Raw genomic sequence first — 22213 nt, forward strand, 5'->3', positions numbered from 1 at the left:
TGCATGCGGCCGACATGGCCAACCTGAGTTTTCTCTGCCCCTCTCGGAGAGCCTGGCAAGCTACTGTGAGTATCTCGCCCGCACGGCAAAGCCTGGCAAGCTACCCATGACGTATTTGATATGCCAAATACAGTAACAAGTCTCACAATGTTACTGGGCCCGATCAAGCAAAATTGATGAACAACAGGAGGACAGTAACAGAGACAGTGACCAGAACATTCTTAATGATTCAAGAATATAAATGCAAGAGCTTACTTACAAAACAGTCTTCAAATTTAGAAACTTCCATTTGCTTCCTAGAAGATTTCTCATATGCATGATTAAGTGTTATATTTTAATTTGTTAAATCAAATAGTACAAACTATATTGTAAAAGCAAGGAAACAATGTTTCATTTTATAAAGATCTATAGGATCATTTTTTAATTATAAAAAGGGAAATAGTCAAAACTTTACCACCCATGTACATAATTTGTAACGTTTAAAACAAAGCAGTAATTATAGAAAAAATTCCATCCATATATAACATAAACACATATGCACGTATTTAATAAGTGTTTGTTGAATAAAAGGACAAATCTCATCCTTCACAATGCCCCTCAAATTTACCATCTGCTCTGCTTCCCTCTGCGCAACATGCTCAGCAGGGGCCTTTATTTGTCCCTACACACTCACTTCTCACAGTCTTTCTGTTCCTGTGTCTTTTTTCAGAGCACTAGTGCGAGACTAAACTTTCTCAAACACCATTTTTCTTCTCAAAGATGCTGTGTGTGGCAGTTTCCTACATCTTATTTATCAGGCTTTCAACATCAAAATCCACCTATGACAAACCATAATTCCCCAAGTTTTTTCTGTACTCTCCAAAACATACCATGCCTTTCTTGGCTATGTTTTTATCTCTACTGAATCTTCCTTTTATTTCTCAGTTTTCTTACAACCTAGCCCGGGGGAACAGCCTATACTGATCAAGTAGATGGGTTGATATTGTCAGGATAGAATTATAACTGCATCTGCAAAACACAGTACAACACACAACTTATTTTACTGAGTTATTTCCGTTTTTTTTCTATGCATATGCTATATAAGCACAGCTCAAAACTCTACTCTTAAAAAATATTTTTATTTTATATTTAGTATTTATTACACACACAGGGGCTGGAGCGATAGCACCGCGGGTAAGGCATTTGCCTTGCACATGGCTGACATGGCCGACCCAGGTTTGATTCCTCTGGCCCTCTTCAGAGAGCCCAGCAAGCTACCAAGAGTATCTTGCCTGCAGGCCCTAGCAAGCTACCTGTGACGTAGTCAATATGCCAAAAACAGTAACAAGTCTCACAATTTGTTTTGAGACGTTACTGGTGCCTCATCGAGCAAACTGATGAACAATGGGAGGACAGTGCTACTTGTGGTTTTAGTAAAATTATAAATATTCATTATAGTTATAAACCCATTATATCAACATGAATAACATTTTTATTAAATGTGACACTTTCCTATTCAAAGAATTACTGAGAAGAGGAGCAGAGTTTCACAATTTTGCAAATTTCTTTTAATACCTTGGTTTAAGAGAATACACCACTGATAGAAAAGTCATACTGTACTATGATTGAAACAAAAAATTTAAAAAACCTGATTCTCCACTGACAGGAGCTGGGATGAACTGGGATCAGCCATGTACAAAGCAAGGGCCCTACTCATTGTACTCTCTCTCTAGCCTCTAAAAACTATCATTTTTAAATGTAAATATTTTTCTAATTTTTAGAATTTTGGGGGCAGTACATTTTATTAAAGAAGTTCTAAATATATGGAATCAAGTCTGATAATGTTTCTCTACCTATACTGAATTTGGTTTTGTGACATTTTTTTCCAACATTTTCCTCCAGAATTATAACTGATTTTTAAAAACTTACTTTTTTATTTTTATTTCATTTCATTGATCTTTAGTTTGGGGGCCTCACCCAGCAATGCTGGAGACTATTTCTAACTTGGTAATCAGGAGTCACTCCCAGTGATGCCAGGAATCAAGCCTGGTATTCCTGCATAACAGAGCATGTGACTCACTGAGCTATCTCCCCTACGACACAATTTTTTTTTATGTGACAGATCTTTAATACATCTATATGCTTTAATCACAAACATATGCTTAATTGCACACACACATAAACACACAAACATACAGGCAGAAATACATACAGAGGAGGTGTGAAATGAACCTTTTCTCCCCCAAAAGAGTATCTAACTATACAAATGCCACTTACTGAATTGTTTTCCGCTACTATGAATTGGTACCTTTGATATATATTCAGTTTGCCATAAACTGAAGGTTTCTGTTTATTTTGTTTTGCTTTGCTTTATGGCAAACATGTTTTTCCTTTATTTTTAACTCTAGGACTACTAAGGCTTCTATTCAGTTCTCATGTTAATTTAGTTTAGGTTGTCTCTTTCCAAAATCTGGGTGGAAAAGTGTTCTACTTTGGTATATGTTCAAGATTTTCTTTCAATAAAAAAATACTACAAAGAAGGTTAACTAAACACAACATTATTTTTCATATGACCCAATTAAAACATACAAAAGAATATATATTTAGCTTGTGGCTAAATCAAATAATTTGAAAAGATGCTAAAAATAACTATGGGAGCTAGTCTGGCTGGTTGATAATCAGAGTATGACAACTATCAAAGCAGTAAGTATGAGTCAAAAAACACACTGCCGTGTTCTCAGAAAACAGAAAAAAAGAACGTTGCTAAGATTACATACATGTGATTAACTCAAATTAACTTCATATTTTAAAGTATTGACAGAAAGGAAGACAATGGGTAAGACATTTGCCCTGCCCACAGTGGATCCTGGTTCCATCCCCAGCACCACATATGGTCCCCCAGGTACTGCCAGGAGTGATACCTGAATACAAGTCAGGAGTCAGCCCTGAGCACTGCTGTTTGTAGCCAAAAGTTAATTTTTAAATAAAAAGTCTTTTTTTATCCAGTTTTCCTCTTGCATTTTTTTAGAGTGAAAAGGCAACCAGGTCTGTTGCCAGAGGCTCTCAAACACATTAGAAAACAAACACACCATAAACTCTTTGTCCTTGCCAAACCAAACAAATTCAGTTAAAGAATTAGCCAGCTGCTTGCCATTGCCTACAGCAGGGGAGGGGGCAGCAGCATAGAAGGACAGGAATAGTAACTACTTTCTCCATCCAGATTTTCTCTTCCATATCTTGACATGTGAAACAAAAAGGTTTTAACCTTGGCACTAACCTTGAGAAACTTCCTTGGGAATAGGCAAATTACAGGTAGGTTAAGATTGTGTCACATCCAAGCATGTATACCACTTACACTAATTTACTAGTGTTGCCATTACAAAGTGTCACAAACTGGGAGACTTGAAAACAACAGAAATTTATTTTCTCACAGTGCTGGAAACTGAAAGACTGAGATCAAGACGTCAATAAGCTTGGTTCCTTCTGAGAGCCATAGGGAACAGATCTGTTTCAGGCCTTTCTCCTTGGCTTTCAGCCATCTTCTCTTGTGTCTTCAGTCTCTACAAGTCAAGTTCCAGTTTCCTCTTCTTACAAGAACACGAGTCATATTAATTTGAGCATGCTCTAATTACCTACCTCACTTTACCTTAATTACCTCTATAAAGATTGTATCTCCAAATACTGTTATGAGGTACTTAGGATTGGGACTTCAACCTCTGCCTGGGGGGTGAAGGTACAGGATTCACAATGCAGCCCAAACATCAGCAAAAAAGGTAACAAGCTAAGACTGTAGCAATTTATCTGGAGATAGCACAGCTGGTAGGGCATTTTCCTTGCACTCGGCCAAACCGGCAGACCTGAGTTCTATTTCTGCGCCTCTCTTGGAGAGCCCAGCAAGCTACCGAGAGTATCTCGCCTGCACGGCAAAGCCTAGGAAACTACCCGTGATGTATTCGATATGCCAAACACAGTAACAAGTCTCACAATGGAGACATACTGGCCCCCAAATCGATGAACAACGGGAGGACAGTGCTACAGTGCTACAGTCCTTTTCTTGTACTAAAGGGGCTAAAATATCCATCTTTACTTCACAAACTATTAGCAGTCTACTATGTTCTAGAAAACCAGGTTTACAAAACTGAGTATGACCTTGTGCCTGAGATGAGGTTTTCCATCAAGAGGTGAAAAGTAGTATATATAAAAACAAAGTAGACATGAACATTCCTCTACCCTCCCCCCCCCACCCCCCACCCCCCCCCCCCCCCCCCACTCACGGCACGGTGGCTGCTGCCTCAGAGCCTATTGGACAGCCAGGTATGAGCCGGCAGTGACGGGGCAACTGCAGCCTCAAGGGATGGGGGGGTGGAACCAGCCCATCCTTCCTGCTCCACCAAGACCACAAGTTGCCCCCCCCCCCCCATAAGCAGCTCTCCGTCAAGGACATGGCCCCAGAGGCACATGGACCCAATTCAGAACCCAGTGGCTTTTGGCAGAAATCCCTCCAGACTTAATTAGTAAAATATCAGAAATCTAAATTTGCACAACTGCTATTGTGGCTGCACAACATCATATGCTCTTCATAACCAGCAATAGAAAACAAATTATTTAACGATGCCTTTTCAGCAAGTCTGATTATTGAAGGAAAATTCCAAATAAAAATAATGGTGCATCTTTTGTAGAAATAATGAATGTAGAGAGAGAGTTAAGTGGAAATCATCTGCCTCACAGGCAGGAGAAGGGGTGGGATGGGAGATATATTGGGGTTCTTGGTGGTTAAAATGTGCACTGGTGAAGAGATGGGCGTTTGATCATTGTATGACCGAGACTTAAACCTGAAAGCTTTGTAACCATTCTCACAGTGATTCAATAAATAAATGAAAAAAAATAGTGAACATTCCTTAATCTATCTCAATACAAATCAAGGCAAATAAAAGTATAAGCAAATAATATAAATTAATAAAAATAAATGCTATGAGGAAAAATGTAAAAGAAAACCCAATGTAAACATAACTGTGCAGCCATTTAACAAAATGACTAGTTACCCTCCTTTTCCTCTCATTCCCCCAAATAATAGCATACATAAATATTTCCCAAAACACAATTCCTTCAACATTTCACATTCATTTAATGCTTTTTGAATTTTAAGAGGCAGTTTTCCCTACTAAAACAAAGGAAGAGACAAATGTTAAACACAAAATTCTGCTCGTTTAGTGGGTGTGGTTGATGTCTTAGGATGAGTCATTGCCCTTTATTAAACTAGAAAGAGATTCTTACCCGTTAATGAAGCCTGTCAATGGAGGCTCAGATGTTCAATTAGAAAATGGTGGTGGCAAAGGAAGGAAGCAATGACAAAATGCCAGTAAACAGAGTTAATGATTGTAATGTGTACTAATTGAGCCAAAATAATAAAAGCAACAGGTCCTGACTATACTACAAAATTCTATTTGATTCTTCTAAAACAGATATTCAGTGGAGCTTACTAATGTAGTTGTTTTTCTTGGTTAAGAAAGAATACAATGTATTCTTCACCTGAAAAGATAGTATAGAGGGTAGGGCACTTGCCTTAAACACAGCTGATCCAGGTTCAATCCCCAGCACCTCATATGGTCACCCAAGCCCCACCAGGAGTGATCCCTGAGTGCAGAGCCTTGAGCTCTGCAGCACAGCCAGGAGTGGCCCATAAACAAAAACAGGATATAGTGAACAAGAGGGACATACTTCACAAGCAGGTGACCTAGGTTCAACTCCCAGTACCACATGGTCCCCTGTGCATAGCAAAGGGTAGCTCTGGAGACACCTGGGGATATTGGGTGTGACCCTATAGGCCACCCAGCACCACAGGGGTAGCCCACAATATCCTTGGCACTGGGGCCCAAGCAACAGTGTATCCTTGGGCCCTTGTACTGACATTGCCCTTGCATTGGGTATTAACCGATAATATCTGGTGATAATATCCAGTGAGGATGCAGGGGGCCGAATTTTCTGAGCACTTCTTGGGAAGCTGCTCCCACAATTAAATTAAATTAAATTAAATTAATAGTTCAGTATGATCCTCTTAAGTAGAGTCAGTCTATTTTTCTTAACAAAGACTGAATTATAGGATCATTTCTAAAATAAACTTTTCAGTAATACCAAATCAAACTAATACCAACAAAATGTAACTTTGCTGCTGAATATGAGATTCAATTCAAGAAATTTTGGGGTGAGGCACTTGCCTTGCATGTTGCCAACCAGGGTTCAGTCCCCAGCACCCCATATGGTCCCCTAAGCACCACCAGATATTCTGAGCCCAGAGCCAGGAATAAGCCCTGAGCACATTCAGCCATGGCTACAAAAACAAAACTATACAAACAGAAAATTTCTATCTTGGTTCTTCCCAAAGTACTATAAGAATGTTTAGAGTCATCAGCAATACCACTCCTGGGAATATATCCCAGAGAGGCAAAAACGTATAGTCGAAATGACATGTACACTTGTATGTTCATTGCTGCACTGTTCACAATGGTCAAAATCTGGAAAAAACCCGAGAGCCCAAGAACGGATGACTGGTTAAGGAAACTTTGGTACATCTACACAATGGAATATTATCCAGTAGTTAGAAAGAATGAAGTTATGAAATTTGCAAACAAGTGGTTCTACATAAAAGTATCATGCTAAGTGAAATGAGTCAGAAAGAGAAGGACAGACATAGAAAGACTGCACTCGTCTGGGGAATATAAAGTAACAGAATGGGAGATGAACACTCAAGAATAGTTGAAGTAAGTAACAGGAGATCTGCTCCATGGCTTGGAAACCGGCAGCACATGCTGGGGGAAAAGACAGCTCAGATAGAGAAGGGAACACCAAGTAAAGGGTGTTTGGAGGACTTTCCTCAGGATGCAAGACGTATGCTGAAAGCAAACTATAGACCAAACACGATGGCCACGCAATACCTCTATTGCAAACCACAACACCTTAAAGGAAAGAGAGAGCAAAAAGGAATGCCCTGCCATGGAGGTGGGGGATAGGCTGGGGGGGCGGGGGGGAGGGCAACTGGGTTCACTGGTGGTGGAGAATGGGCACTGGTGGAGGGATGGGTACTTGATCATTGTATAACTGAAACCCAAACACGAAAGTTTGTAAGTCTACAACTGTACCTCATGGTGTCTCACTAATAAAAAATAAATAAATAAAAATTTTTTTTAAAAAAAGAATATTTAGGGTCATCTGTGAATGATAAAGGTGTAATACTATGTTTATAGTAGTCCAGTGTCATTATAGAGTATTATCCAGTTATTTTAAAAAAGATGAAGATCTGCAATTAATAAGGATAGACCTAGAGGACATCATGTTTAATGAAATAGAGCCAAGTGTGAAAAACAAACAGCACAAGATTTTTCACACATATGTGGAATATAGAGGAAATGTACAGATGAAGTTCTATAAAACCCAAAATAACTTTTGCTCTATATGGCTAAATAGGGTTATCAGAAAGAAAGGGAAAAGGGGAAAAGATAAATTTGGGATAAAAGACACAAATGTACAGTGAAGGACAAAATAAGGCTTTTACTGGTGAGTTTAACATAATACATTTTCACATGATGCTTTTCAATAATAAACATCTGAAAATGTTATAATGCTATAATGCAATATTACTACAACAAGAAGGTGATGTAAAATAATACTGTTATTTTAATAAACTGGCATTTAATCTTTAAAAATTATCGAAATAAATTCATTTTCTGAAAAATATTTTTCCTGTTTCAACAAAAGTAAGCTAGTTTTAAAAGTTAAAAAAATGAAAAAGAATGTTTGGAGCCAAAGATGTAGTTCGATAGGCTGGGACACATACTTTGTATACAAGAGACCTAGATTCAGTCCCAGTTCCACATGGTCCTCAGAGCACAGCAAGCAGTGACTCCAGAGCACTGCCAGGTGTGGGCCAAAATTAGGAGGTAGATAATAGTTTAAATCTAAGGCAATCCAACCATTTTTCAATTACCTGGTGCCTTATGTCTTAAGAAAGGATTTATGATATGGTATATATAATAGTAGGCAACAAATCACAGAGAGAAATATATACATAAATACAGTAACTACAACTGGTCTCATTCATACATAAATATATAAATATATATTTATAAATTTATAATTTATATAAAGGTAAAAGGCCTTTAATTTATATATAAATAATTATATTTTATAATTTATATATAAATAATAATTTATATAAATTATATATAAATAATTATTTATATATAATTAAATTCATATTTCTAAATATAATAAATATAAATATATAAATATCACTTGATCACTTGATACCCCGTTATTCATCGATTTACTCTAGTGGGTGCCAGTAACGTCTCCATTCATCCCTGTTGCATGGTAGCATAGCCCAATGGCATCTGCTCGTTCTAGGAACATGCAGAGCCTCAAACCAATCATTTAGGGTCTTGACGAAGAAGTATGACCGACCATCTTGTAGGTGGGCATCCACGCGATCTTTTGACATCCCATGGAATCCTGTCAGTAATGGCTCTAGTCCAGCAGTCATCTGTAAACCTCAGTACGTGTCCAGTCCATCTGATTTTTGATGCCTTGGCAAATGAGACAGTGTCCCTGATTCTTGAGCATTGACGGAGATCAGAACTGTGGATTCTATCTCTCATTTGAGTGAAGCGTGATACTCCAAGCATAGCTCTTTCAATTCCTCTTTGAGAGACCCGAATAGCGTTCTCATCCTGTTTTCGTAGGGCCCGGGTCTCTGAGGCATATGTTAATGCAGGAAGAACAGTGGAGTTGAAGAGATGTGCTCAGAGTTGGAGGTTTTTTGTCCTCTTAGTTATTTCTTCAACGCTCTTGAAGGCATTCCAAGCCACTCTCTTTCTCCTGCGCAACTCAGGTGCCAGGTCATTCTTCATGTTGATTTCTCGACCTAGGTATATATAACTCTTGCATTTGGAGATGGTGGTTCCGTTGAGAGTGAATGGAGCATCAGGAACAAGACTGTTTTTCATGAACATTGTCTTTGTGAGATTCAGTTGTAATCCAACCTTTCCACACTCATGGTTGAAGTCGGTTAGCATTTGTGCCGCTTGGCTGATGTTTGGTGTTATTAGAATGATGTCATCAGCAAAGCGGAGGTGGTGTAGTTGCCGACCATCTATCTTCACTCCCATTCCTTCCCATTCCAGTCGTAGCATGATGTTCTCGAGGGTGGCATATAAATATATATATATATATATATATATATATATATACCTCTTGGAGAGCCCGGCAAGCTACCAATAGTATCCCGCCCACACGGGCAAAGCCTGCTGAGCTCCTCGTGGCGTATTCGATATACCAAAACCAGTAACTTTTAACAGGTCTCATCCCCCTTACCCTGAAAGAGCCTCCAATTGCTGGGAAAGACGAGTAAGGAGAGGCTGCTAAAATCTCAGGGCTGGGACGAATAGAGACATTACTGGCACCCACTTAAGTGAATCAATGAACAACGGGATGACAGTGACACAGTGATATATAATAGTACAATTAATCATAATAGAAAACTAAACATCTGATTGTACCTTATATCAATAACCAATTCCTGGTAAATTCAATAAATCACACTATATAATAATAAATTCTGGAGCATTATAATCTGGTTTCTATCCTGATTACCATTTTGTGACCAAATCAATACAATCTCTGTGAAGAAAAAAAGACTACCTTTCTGAGGTGCTACCTACACTTCTGTAAGGTATTCGCAATTCTCAGAGTGACTAGAACAAGTAGAACAACTTTTTTTTTCTTAGTGGTCCTTATCTACCACATTTTAAGATCCTCAAGATGTGCCTAAAACCATGGATAATACTGAACTTAAATATACCATTTCTTTCTATAATGGTAATTTTCTTTTATACTTTACATATAGTAATAAACTTAATGATACTCAATGTTAAATTTTCTTTTATACTTCGGCATAAAAGAGACTAATGATAACTAATATTAATGTAGAGAAATTAACATATTATTATAAAAGTGGGCTGGAGCGGCAGCACAGCGGGTAAGGGCCGTTTCCTTGCACGCAGCCAACATGGCCGACCTGAGTTCAATTCCTCCGCCCCTCTCAGAGAGCCCGGCAAGCTACCGAGAGTATCTTGCCCGCAGGCAAAGCCTGGCAAGCTACCCGTGATGTTTTCGATATGCCAAACACAGTAACAAGTCTCACAATGTTACTGAGCCAGCTCAAGCAAATCGATGAACAATGGGAGGACAGTGACAGTGACAGTGATTATAAAAGTATGTACATATGGTATCTTTCTCTCAAAGATACCTATTAGTCATATTTTCATATAGCAGAATTTGAAACTACAGAGAAGGAAAGCCATTGTACTCAATGTCTCCTCTTTTTGATCAGCTCACCCTTCGCCCAACTTTATCATTATCATAAACAAAAAAAAAAATTATCACCAAATAAAAGTAAATTGTTGGGCCAGGGAGATGGCACAAAGGGAAATAGCTGAAGTACATGCTTTGCATGTAAGAGACCATAGTTCAATTCTAGCACTGCAAGGTCCCCTGGCCACCAAATCCTATGAACCACAGGGTGTGAACCCCCAAATTTTTTTTTCAAAAAGTAAATTGTTCAAAAATTATGTATATTTCTGTGTGAAGGAACTTTTTTTTTTAAAAAAAAGGAGGGTTTCTTTTATAAAAAAATTTAATAGATAGGACAGTTAACAAAGTTATAACAAATATTTGTGGAGTTTCTCTCCCCCTCCTTTCTGAATGAGTCTGGTATTTTTATTAATATTCCACCACAAATATATGAACCCAACTCAATAGATAAAAGAAGCAACATGGTATTAATTTTTTTTTTAATCCTCAAGCAAGTTACTTAAATTTTCTAAATTTCACTTTCTCTACTGCGAAAGGTAGGTGATACAAACACATTACAAGAATGTTAAAAGCATTGGCTACCCACAGAGGCTCAATAACATATTATCACAAACAAAATATTTATCAATCGGAAAACTGAGAATGTATTTCAGAATTTTACTGTTCTTGAAAGGGAGGTGGAAATGGAGGACTGGGAAAAAAAAACTGGAAGGCTTTGTTAGATTCCAAACACCCTCCCGCTACTCCGTTCCTTATTTATTCTTCATTGAGTAACTAACTTTCTGATTTAGTAACCTAATCTACTGCCACTGCCTCCAACTGCTTCACTGTCAATTTATTTCTGAAGCCTATGTGTTTGGTACTCATCATGGATGTTTCATCACCTTCTCAATGACAAATCTCTTGGTTCTTTCTTAACTAGTTCATTCCCACTCTCTCATTTCCTTTTTGCTGCTGTGATGATTGGGGTTGCATACAGACTTCACAGTACTGCTAACTAGGGACTGCACATCTGACACAGTTCTCACACATCCCATGAAGTTCTCACTGGGATCCCCTTCTTTAGCTGTGGTGCTTGCATATGTGTTCTCCAAAGCTCACATTCCTGGACACAGTGTGTACACATTCTCAGTTGCTGCTGCCCATCAGAGGGTTTGTGTGCAGTATGACAGAGACCCCACACTCTGCTGTAATTCTGGGATTCCCTAAAGCAGAGCTGCCTGGTCATGCTCAGAGCATGTGGCATGTGAGCAATGCAAGGGATCAAATTCTCAGTCTCATGCTTGATACCTCACAGGTAGGCGCTTTTGCCACAGAGTCATCCCCGAGTCCTTATTCCTTCTTTTCAACCTTGCCACAAGGGTGTTCCTTTGTGGAATTCTGCTAGGAAGACTTCACTGACTTCAGTACTCTGGTTCTATCACCCACATAACCATTCTTTGCTTTTCTACACTTAGTTCTAAGAAGTCCCATTGATTTGTAAAATGCTACATTCTTTACTTATGGGACATTTTTTTTCTCTCCAAACCCATCTAGTTTCATAATTTCCCAAAATAGTCCCTCCTCTCCTCCCCATGATCCCAAACTACTAAAGAATGCAGTACTTTGGAAACTGTGCATTCTCTAATACCTATGATTTAACAGATCAGTAAAAAGCTTGACATTTAAGCAAGTGTATACATGCCTAGCAATTTTAAAGAGGTAAGACTAGCAAATTTTTATGTCCCAGTTGGGAGATGAGAATAAGGAATACCATATATATGCATTTATTAGATCCAATTAGTCTTAACTGAATTGTTAATCAATTTCAAAGGGAAAAAACACCATAAGAACTAAAAAATATAGAGAAATTATAATTGCTTGTCCTGTTTAAACACTTTGAAGGTTTATATTATTTTTGCAAGCCTAAAAATAATACTATGAAAGAATAAAGAGGCAGGGAATAGGATGGATGTCAATTGCTGGAGCACATGCTTTACATGCAAGAGCCCTGGGTTTGATTCTCTGGTACCTTCCCTTCCCAAGAACATCCAGAGAAAGTAGCACTAAGCACAGCATCAGTATGCCCCCCTAAAAAAAAAAACCAAAAAGACGCACACAAATAAAAGAATCAGCATGAATCTTTCAATAGCCAAAATCTCATCTCATCTTTGACATCACAGTGTAAGAATAAAATACAATGTTTCCAGTAAGTCAAATATAAAGAACTAAGTTAATCGATTGACATTTTATGAGAAAGCAATTAATGTTCATTAGCTTACTGAAACTCTTTGTTCAAGAAAACCCACATCAAATAAATCTCACTTAACAATTACTACTAAAAGTTTACACTGATGCAAACCTTAACAATGACAAATATTCAAACTGGAGTGGAAAAGTACTGTTTCCAAAACTCTTTTAGTGCTCATATGAGTTACACTTAATGTAACATTCTTTACAAGTCATGTGGTTCAAGAATGCAAATTATTCTTGAACACTCAATAAATTAAAAGGTGAATTATATTAAACGTGTTATGCAACTACCCCATACTATTCCAGAATCTTCTCTCATAACCTAACTGGGCTATATTTGTTATAAGAGCAGAAGAGAAGTATCAACACAGAACAGTAATAATTATGATAGGACTACCAAAAACTAAAACTAACTGGGCAAAGAGAAAAACACTTAACAAACACACAAAATCATTATATTTAGTTCTCAGTAACTAAGAATAATGAAAGAGCCCAAATATTTTTTAAAAAATCAGGGTATAGATTAGGAACGGGGATTATGGCTTAGTGATAAAAGTATATGCCTTTCAAGCATGGGTCCCTGGCACCAAATAAACAGAAACATATACACAGACACACACACACGCAAGTAGAGAAAAACAGGTAAAGATTCGAAAACATGACTCTAAAACCAAAATGAGGATGTAAGTGATAAACTGGAGAAATTATTTATAATGCATTTTTTATTTGTTCAGAAAGTTGTTTTGTTTTGTAATGCAATTTGACGCAGGTCTAATAGTTTTATTATGTAAAGATCTCTCATAATCTCATTTTTTAAATCTCTAAAGTCATGATAAATGAAAGATTAACTGTAGCACTTTAGCACTGTCCTCCCCGTTGTTCATCGATTTGCTCAAGTGGGCACCAGTAATTTCTCCATTGTGAGAAAGACTAACAGATAACAAAAAATACAATTCTTGGGCCGGAGAGATAGCAGAGTGGCCAGGGTGCTTATTTTACGCACGTGACCCCAGTTCAAGCCCAGCATCCCATATGGTCCCTTGAGCACTGACACGAGTAATTACTGAGTGCAGAGCCAGGAGTAGCGCAGAATCCCTGAGCACTGCTGGGTGTGCCACCTTCCCCCCCCCCAAAAAAAAAATAAAATCCACTCCCACACCCCCTCACACATACATATATTATTGTCACAAAGAATTTTTTTTAAATTATAGAAGATAAAACTTTTCATGTAAAACTGACAGGATGATTTTGGATGGGGCACACCCTGCAGTGTTCGGGAATGCCACCAGAGACACAAGTGGCAGTGCTCTGGAGTCACATGGCTCTGGGGATCAAACCCAGCTTCTCACACATTCATGCCACGTGCTCTACCACTTGAGTCCCCTCCTTGGCCCAAACTGGCAGCTTTTTAAATTGCTAGTGTTGAATAAAGAGAAGCTGCTGGTATTCTCAGGCATAATTAATAAAAATGAAACTTACTCAAACTTTTGGGAAGGCAACTGATTAATGCCAGTCAAAAATAGCTAAAATATGCATACCTTTTAATTTTGAATTTTATCCTAAGCCAACAAAGATACATATAGATAAATAGATATAGATAGATATATTTATACGAAATGATTAAATTGTAACTGGAGAGATAGCACAAAGCTTGAAGAACTTACCTTATATACAGCTGGCTTAGTTTTGATACCTCGCACCATATATGGTCCCACATGCCTTGCCAGAAGTGATTTTTAGCACAAAGCCAGAGGTAAGTCCTGAACATAGCCAGGTTTTAAAACAAAACCAAAAAAAATACTATCAAGAAGCCAATGGTCTAGAGCGATAACTGACCCAGGTTCAATCCCTGCATATGGTCCTCTGAGCAACCAGAAGTATCCCTGAGAGCAGAACCAGAGGTAAGCCCTGAGCATCTCCAGGTGTGGCCCAAAAGCAAATAAATAAATAAATAAATAGCAAACTGCTATATTAGTCATTTAAAATTACTGGGAAGAGCTTAAATTTTCAACAATAAAAATTTCTCCCTAAATAAATGATAGCAAATTCACGTTAAAACATTTACGTTGCATTGTAAAGGAGTTTTTATTGTGTTTTGTTTCGTGCCACACCCAGCAGTATTCATGGCTTACTGCAGTCTCTGCTCAGGGATCACTCCTGGTGGAGTTCAGGGGAATATGTGGGGTGCTCAAATTGAACCCTGGTCAGCCACACGCAAGGCAAGGTTCTACAGTCTGTACTATTACTCCTTCCCATAAAAGAATATTTTGACTCCGATAACTATTTATTTAAGTGAAACAAGTAAAATAAGTAGTAAAATAATGTGTACTCAAAAAATTGATTTTTTTGGTTTAAAAAGTGAATTCACATTTAATAGAACCTGTAAGGTTATTCACTGAAATTTATCTCTGGCTAAAGATATTAAAATAAATGTTATTTACCATTATTTTTTCCTGAATTTCCCAAATTTCTTATAATTATTATGCACTGCCTTAGTAATTAAGAAAACAGAAAATGCTAACAATATTTTTGTAACTTATAGTAACCCATTTGGGCTGGAGAAATAGCACAGCGGGTAGGGCATTTGCCTTGCACACAGATGACCCAGGTTCGATTCCTCCGCCCCTCTCGGAGAGCCCGGCAAGATACTGAGAGTATCTCGCCTGCAGAGCAAAGCCTGGCAAGGTACCCGTGACATATTCAATATGCTAAAAACAGTAACAAGTCTCACAATTTGTTGTGAGATGTTACTGGTGCCCACTTGAGCAAATCAATGAACAATGGGAGGACAGTGCTGCAGTGCAGAGTAACCAGAGTATTGTAATTCATGCTAACACCAATATTCCAACTCTTTGAAGCTCCACCAAAACTAGAGATGTCTATGTGAACCTGTAATTTGATATGATAATCACAATGAAAGAACTGCAATAATTAAACCAAAGTTTGCACTCCACCTTTACTTATGATTAAGTACAATGAGAAATAATATTTAGCTATTAATCTTTTAAGTGATGGGGAAAAATACAAGCATTACCTTTCTAGGATAATCATAAATATTCTGTCTCATTTGGTCAACAGGAACGGCACTCTACTCCAATGTATTTATAAGGTATATATATCCAAAGGCAAGCAAGAACAATTTTTTCTGATCAAAGATATCTTAAACAGGAGATTTTCAATAGGAACTGTTCTTTGCTCATTGCAAATATTTAATGTAGTTCCAAGAAGACCGAAGTACTCTGGAAATATTTCCCTCTTGATAAACAGTAGTCAAACTGCTAATTCCAACTGTTCCTCTCCAAAAACTGATAAAACATTACAAGGTAATCCCAGGGGTCTTGGGCTACATCTAAAGAGCTTTCTGGTGGGAGGGATGCTGGGACCCGTGGTGGTGGAAGGATGGGTACTTGATCCTTGTATAACTGAAACCCAAGCACAAAAATTTGTAAGTCTATAACTGTACCTCATGGTGTTTCACTAATAAAAAAAATTTTTTAAATTTTAAAAAAATAAAGAGCTTTCCGGAAAGAATTCATTTTCACAATATTAAGATGCTTTCTAATGTTTTTGTGTATTTCAGAGAACCAATTATGCTACATGTTGACAACTTAATGCCAATAACAAAGACTTTATTCTTAACATCCTTTTCTTTGTTAGAGATACTGCATCCAGTACTATCTCCTATCTCATTGTTCAAAAAAATTCCTACAATTTCTACTGCCATAGGGCCCTAATTCTAATACAGTTGTTCCTTCCTGAACTATACACACACACACACACACACACACACACACACACACACACACACACTGCACTGTAGCACTGTTCTCCCATTATTCATCAATTTGCTAGAGCAGGCACCAGTAACATCTCCATTGTGAGACTTGTTGTTAGTGTTTTTGGCATATGAAATACGCCACGGGGAGCTTGCCAGGCTCTGCTATGCGTGTGGGATACTCTCACTGGCTTGCCCGGCACTCTGAGACGGACGGAGGAATCGAACCCAGGTTGACTGCATGCAAAGCAAATGCCCTACCTGCTGTGCTATCGCTCCAGCCCATATATACATATATATATAAAGAAACAGAGATACAGTACAAAGGGTTGGGTCCTTGTCTTGCATTCACCAACCTAGGTTCAATCATGGCATTCCATATGGTCCCCCTGAATATTAACAGGAGTGATTCCTGAGCACAGAACCAAGAGTAAATCCTGAACAATGCTGCGTGTGCCCTCTCCCCACACCCCCCATAAAAGCAAACAAAGAAAGGGAAAGAAAAGTGATATATCTTTCACCTATATCTCTGTGGTTGCTTTCAACTGTACCTATACCTTAGAATTGCCCAGAGAACTTTAAAATATCTATGCAGCAAAGATGTAGAAACAAGGAACTAGATGAGTGGTTTTCTAGGGATGAAACTAAGTGTTTATAAAGGGACATGAAAAAAAATTTTTTCAAAGTGATAAATATGGTAATTTTGACCGTGGTGATAGTTTTGAGTCTAAACACATGTCAAACATTAAATTGTGTATTTTAAATGTGTAGTTTATTATATAAATATTATGCTTCAATAAAGCTATTGAAATAAATACTGATATCTGTATCCCTTGAAAATGATAGTGTTTCCCCTGAAAATCAGAATTCTCAAAAATTCCTCAGCTGACTGTAAATGTGCAGCTGAGATTGAGAGTCACTGGTCTACAGCTATTTAATCTCTTCCTTCCTCAAGTCTTTGGAAATACTTCACTGAAGCATGTCCACTTTATCATCACCCATTCTTTCTCATCTTCTGAAGACAGATTTCTAAACCACACTCAGCTAAACGTGTACTTGCTAATGTCACCACCTATGGACTCCTGACAAATTTACTTGTCCCCAGAGCTCTCTTGACACCTTTTATAGCATTCAAAATCATTAACTTATTTCCCCTCTATCTGAAGATCTTTCCACCCTTAATATGTCTCCTGGTGTTCCTTCTAACTTTTTCTCTTTCATTCTGTCCTTCCATCTGTTTCTGTTTTTTATCAGAGGCTGTTCTCTGGACGCTGCTTTTATCATGCTAAATACTTTCCCAGAGTAATTTCAATATGACCAAATGAATACAGCTTCAATTCACCCCTCAATCACCTTCCCTTCAATGCTGATTGCCTCTGTAAATTTCCCATCTATAGATCCAACATCTACCTACATCTTCACTGGAATGTTACAGTTTCTTCAAATTCACAAAGTCAAAATGTAAGTTTTGTTGTCTTTCCTATTTGCTCGGCTTCCTTACATTCAATTAATTGAACCAAGTCAAATCTCCAACATCTTGATTCCTCCTTTTCTCCGCAAAAGTGACCAGGACTCTGTCCGATTCTGCCTTACTCCCTAGAAAAGGCTCTAAAACAAAAATTCATCAAATGACTTCTTAGTAATCACCTTCAATCCGATGCTGTTAGCTAAATGGGCAATGCCCATAGGGCAGAAAGATAGTACAGGGGTTAAGGCCTGCTACTAACTGAGATTAATCCCTGGCATCCCACAGAGTTCCCTGTGCATCATCAGGAGTGATTCCAGTGTGCAGAGCCAGGAGTAACCCCTAACATGTCACTGTCGGTGTCACTGACTTTGAACTTGTCATTTACAATAATTTCCTATGCAACATGGCTTTCTCATGCTTCCTTGTTTTCTCATTTACTATATCCTCTTGTAAAATAATTCGCTTACCTCCATCACATGGCAAAATTATACTGTACTTAAAACTATTATCTCGATTCCACTCTGCTCTTATTATACCAGGTGTATCTCTAGTCATATGGTATTAGAATTTACTTATCTCTCCTGTATATTTAAAAATAATACACATTTCCATGAGGACAAGCACAATGACATTCATTTATGTATTCCTAGTACCTATTCATCCAATGCAGTGACATGATTCCAACTATTTACAAAATGTAACCCCCAAGAAGTCTTAAATACTTACATTAAAATTTGTTTTTAATATTCATTTTAAGGATACGCAATAAAATCTTAAATAAAAGTTGACTATATTTAAACTCTGTCAAAACACCACCACTCAAAAAAAAATGCAGATTTCATAAATAGAAATACAACCAAGAAAGTATTTCAGGGATAACATGATAACCTCGCTAATATACACATACCCCAGGTAGTGTTCATGGTGAAAAAGTGAGAATGCTTATAATCTTTGTGGCGATAATTGTAGTCAATCAAAAATAAAATACACCAAATTCAAAATGCTTCCTAAAGCTGTGATGATTTCCCCCTTGCTACTTGTTTCAAATAAATTATCTGACTTTTAGGCTACTGTGACCAAGCACATCTTACAAGACATGTTTTTCTCTTTGCTTTTCCCTACATTTCAAAAAATATGATGCTTTAATGCTCATCTTGTAAACCTTAAAATGCATTAACCTCAAGAAAAGGGAAACAAACAAGAAAAGAAAAAAAACCCCTCAAAGACAGTGGTGGGTGAGTGGAGGAGGCTGCCAGAGGATATTAACAGAACGTTCTTACAGAAAACACGCTTCCCCCGGACTATCAACATTGACTCAAGGTTACAGAGATCCTCATGACAGTATGCAAATAAGATTCTCAGAGCTGAAAAATCACAAACTGTGAAGAGCTGGGTGAACTAAGGCGGTGACATGCCAGCTCCGAAAGCCACTGGAGCAGCCCCGTGGACAACGTGCTTAAGGGCAGCCTGGCGCTCATGCCCGGAGCCCGGTCTCTGCGGCAGCGGAGCCAACTCCCCCTACCTGAGGAACCTGCGGCCGCGGGGCGTGTAACAGACTGACAGACGGACAGGTCATCTGTCAGAGAACCGGCTCCGTGCGGCACGAACCCAATGAGGCAAAATTTTTCACCTTTCGGGAATCGTGTAAACTCCGGGGATACAAAGCACACGTGCACGCTGAAGGACGGATACCCAGTCTGGCTGAAACGTGCAAACTTGGGGGGTGGGGAGCTTACAATGCAACCTTCCCCCCCCCCTTTTTTTTTTGGTAATTAATTTTTCGAGACAAAACCCGGACGACTCTAGGGTATCCTGAAAATCCAGCCCCCGGGAGAGAAACTCGTAGAATGGAAGGGGATACGGGCGGAAGAGGAGAGCTCTCCTAGGCAATAAGCAAGAAAGGACTCGCGGCCGCGTCCTCCGGTCTCTCTGCCGGGGGAGGCGGCCAAGTCCCGGGCACAGAAAAGCTGCCGCTTTCAGGGGAAAGGAAGCGGGGGGCGGTGGAGGGGGACCATTGTGGCTGCTAAGACCGGACGGCGAGCGACAGACAGCCTCGCTGCAGCGGGAGGAGTGGGAGAGCCCAGAGCGTCTCAGCCGCCGCCGCGGAGTGAAAGACTGGGGGTGGGGGGGGTGGCGAGGGGGAGGGTCGGGGGTCTCCCGCTCGCCCCCACCTCGAGATCCGCCCCGGTAGATCGTCAAAGGGCGGCGGGCCGGGTTGAGGAGGCTGCGCCCGGGTCACGCCCCGAGGCTGCACCGCTCCTCGCCCCCAAGAAGAAAAGCCCAAGTGGGCGCGCACAAAGCTGCCGCCGCCCGGACCGCGGGCGGGCAGCGGCCAACTTCGCGGGGAGAAGGCGCCCGCCGCCGCGCGCCTACCCGCAACGCCGCGCGACCGAGCCGTTAGCCGCCACGACGCGGCCGCCCCGCGGACCCAGGCGCGGTCCCCTGGCAGCCGCCGCCTCGCCCCGGCTCCTCCCTGACAAAAAATTAAAAAAAAAAAAAAAGTTCTCAGGGGCCGACCGCCCCGGGGGCCCGCCCGGCGCGGGTCGCCCCGCCAGACTCACCCCAGCGGCTCGCCCAACTCTACCTCCAGAGCCTCGGTTTGTCAGGCTCGTGACGACGGCGACGGCGGCGGCGCTGCCTTCTCCCGAGTAGTAGCACCACTTGCCCACCCCTCCTTCCTTAGCAGATCGGGTCGCGGCAAGCCATCTTCCCCCTCGGTTCCCTGACTGACAACCCAGCCCCGAGGGCCGCCACTGCCGCCAGCCACTCTGACAGGCACATCTAGGGACCGGTCCCGGAGCAGCCAACCACCACCGCCCCACTCGGGTTCAACCTATCGCCGTTCTCCGGGGCGGGACCAGAACAACTTCTCCGCCAATAGAAATCTTGTTCAGCCAGGCCTGGGGCGGAGCCTTGAGGAGGGAGGGAGGGTGACTTGGGTGGGTGTGGCCTGAGTAATAGGCGGGTCTGGGCTCCCCTGCGGAGATGATTGACTGTTGAGATCTGATGCTGGAGTTCGTCCACTAGAACCGGGTGAGTCTCTCAGACTTCAAGGTCCATGGCCTTGCCAAAAGAAACCTTGCAGAGTGGTGTTAACTATGATGAAAGAAGAGAAGCAATGAAATGTGAAAGGTCAAGGGGACTTTGAGCCTTCCTCATTGCCTTAGCCTGGAAAAAGTAGAACACAATTTCCTGCTTTTATTCCCATGTTCTGTTTTTTGAATACTCCATCTTCCCTCTCTTCTCCTCTTCCCAAAACGCTAAATATGTGTATAGTAACTGGAACCTGAGCACATTTGAATCAGCTTCTCCACACAATCCTTTGCTTTTGACTTCATCGATTCCTACCATGTCAGTACTAGAAGAGGATTGACAGTATAAAAATTTAGGTTTACTGGGACAGATTCTGCTCAGGGTGAGTGTTTACCCTGAGGCATAGAGACAGGTATATCTTACTCTGGCAGCTTTGAGAACACAAGACAGTAAAAAATCCAAGAGATTAAATTCTGCTGTCAAGCCCTGGGAGAATAAGGGGTAGCAGAGGGAGGAAAAGGAAACCAGAATGTCTGCCAGAATGGATGCAAAGTCAGGGTGAGATGCAGGAAAGAGCAGAGGCCCACGTGTGCGCGCATGTGCGTGCGCGCGCGCACACACACACACACACGCACACACAATCAGTGTAGGCACCAATATTTTGGTGTGACTTAAAAAACCGGAGTCTAGGGGGTATGGTGCCGCCAGCAGGTCAATCTGTACCTGTGAGGTGAATGCATCAGCAGCCTGATGGCAACGTCAGACTTTCAGATACCCCAAAGTTGCTGCTGTGCCTTTGGCCAGACCCCAAAAACTTGGGGCAAAGTTTACCAAGAAAGTAAACAACCAAAAGTTAGGTATGTGGGAGACACACCCACAAACCACCTCCAGCTCAGCTATATAATTGGAGGCATGGCCTCTCTGGTTCCTGATCAAACTGCTTAATGGCCATGATATTGGAGACTGAGAAACGAATCTCGAAACCCAGCGGCTTTTGGCAGAAATGCGTCCTGTTCCTGCAGTAGGTTACTGGTGCTGGGCCATTCCAGGTGGGAATAGGTTTCGTGCCTTGGCCTGTTCCCCCTGGCGGCCTGGTGACTGCCATCCTCCAGAGGCCACTGGCCAGGTTTGAGCCTGCAATGATGAGACACAAGATGCCTCACCACAAGGGGGTGGAGCCAATTCTTTCTCCCCATCCCAACGAGACCCGGAGTTGCCACCTACAAATGGCCTCTCTGGCTCCTGATCAAACTGATTAATAGCCATGATACTGGAGACTCAGAAACAAATCTCGAAACCCAGCGGCTTTTGGCAGAAATTCATCTGGACTGCATACAAGGTGGCCGCCAGCTCAGAGCTTA

At 40.5% G+C, this 22213-nt stretch overlaps 1 protein-coding gene across 3 annotated transcripts in view; it reads right to left on the minus strand.

Annotated features, from left to right (window-relative positions):
- HYCC1 (hyccin PI4KA lipid kinase complex subunit 1) overlaps window positions 1–20565 on the minus strand; it is a 76481-nt gene extending 55916 nt beyond the window's left edge. For 2 of the 3 annotated variants that reach the window (XM_056118185.1, XM_056118187.1), the window contains exon 1: window positions 20381–20565. The gene's annotated coding sequence lies outside the window, so the exon portion shown is untranslated. The remainder of the gene's footprint in view (window positions 1–20380) is intronic. The other variant, XM_056118186.1, reaches the window with a different exon arrangement.
- Between the last annotated feature and the right edge of the window lie 1648 nt (window positions 20566–22213).

The sequence above is a fragment of the Sorex fumeus genome, unplaced genomic scaffold (assembly GCF_029834395.1).
Source record: "Sorex fumeus unplaced genomic scaffold, SorFum_2.1 ptg000037l, whole genome shotgun sequence".
In the NCBI taxonomy this organism is placed as follows: Eukaryota; Metazoa; Chordata; class Mammalia; order Eulipotyphla; family Soricidae; genus Sorex; species Sorex fumeus.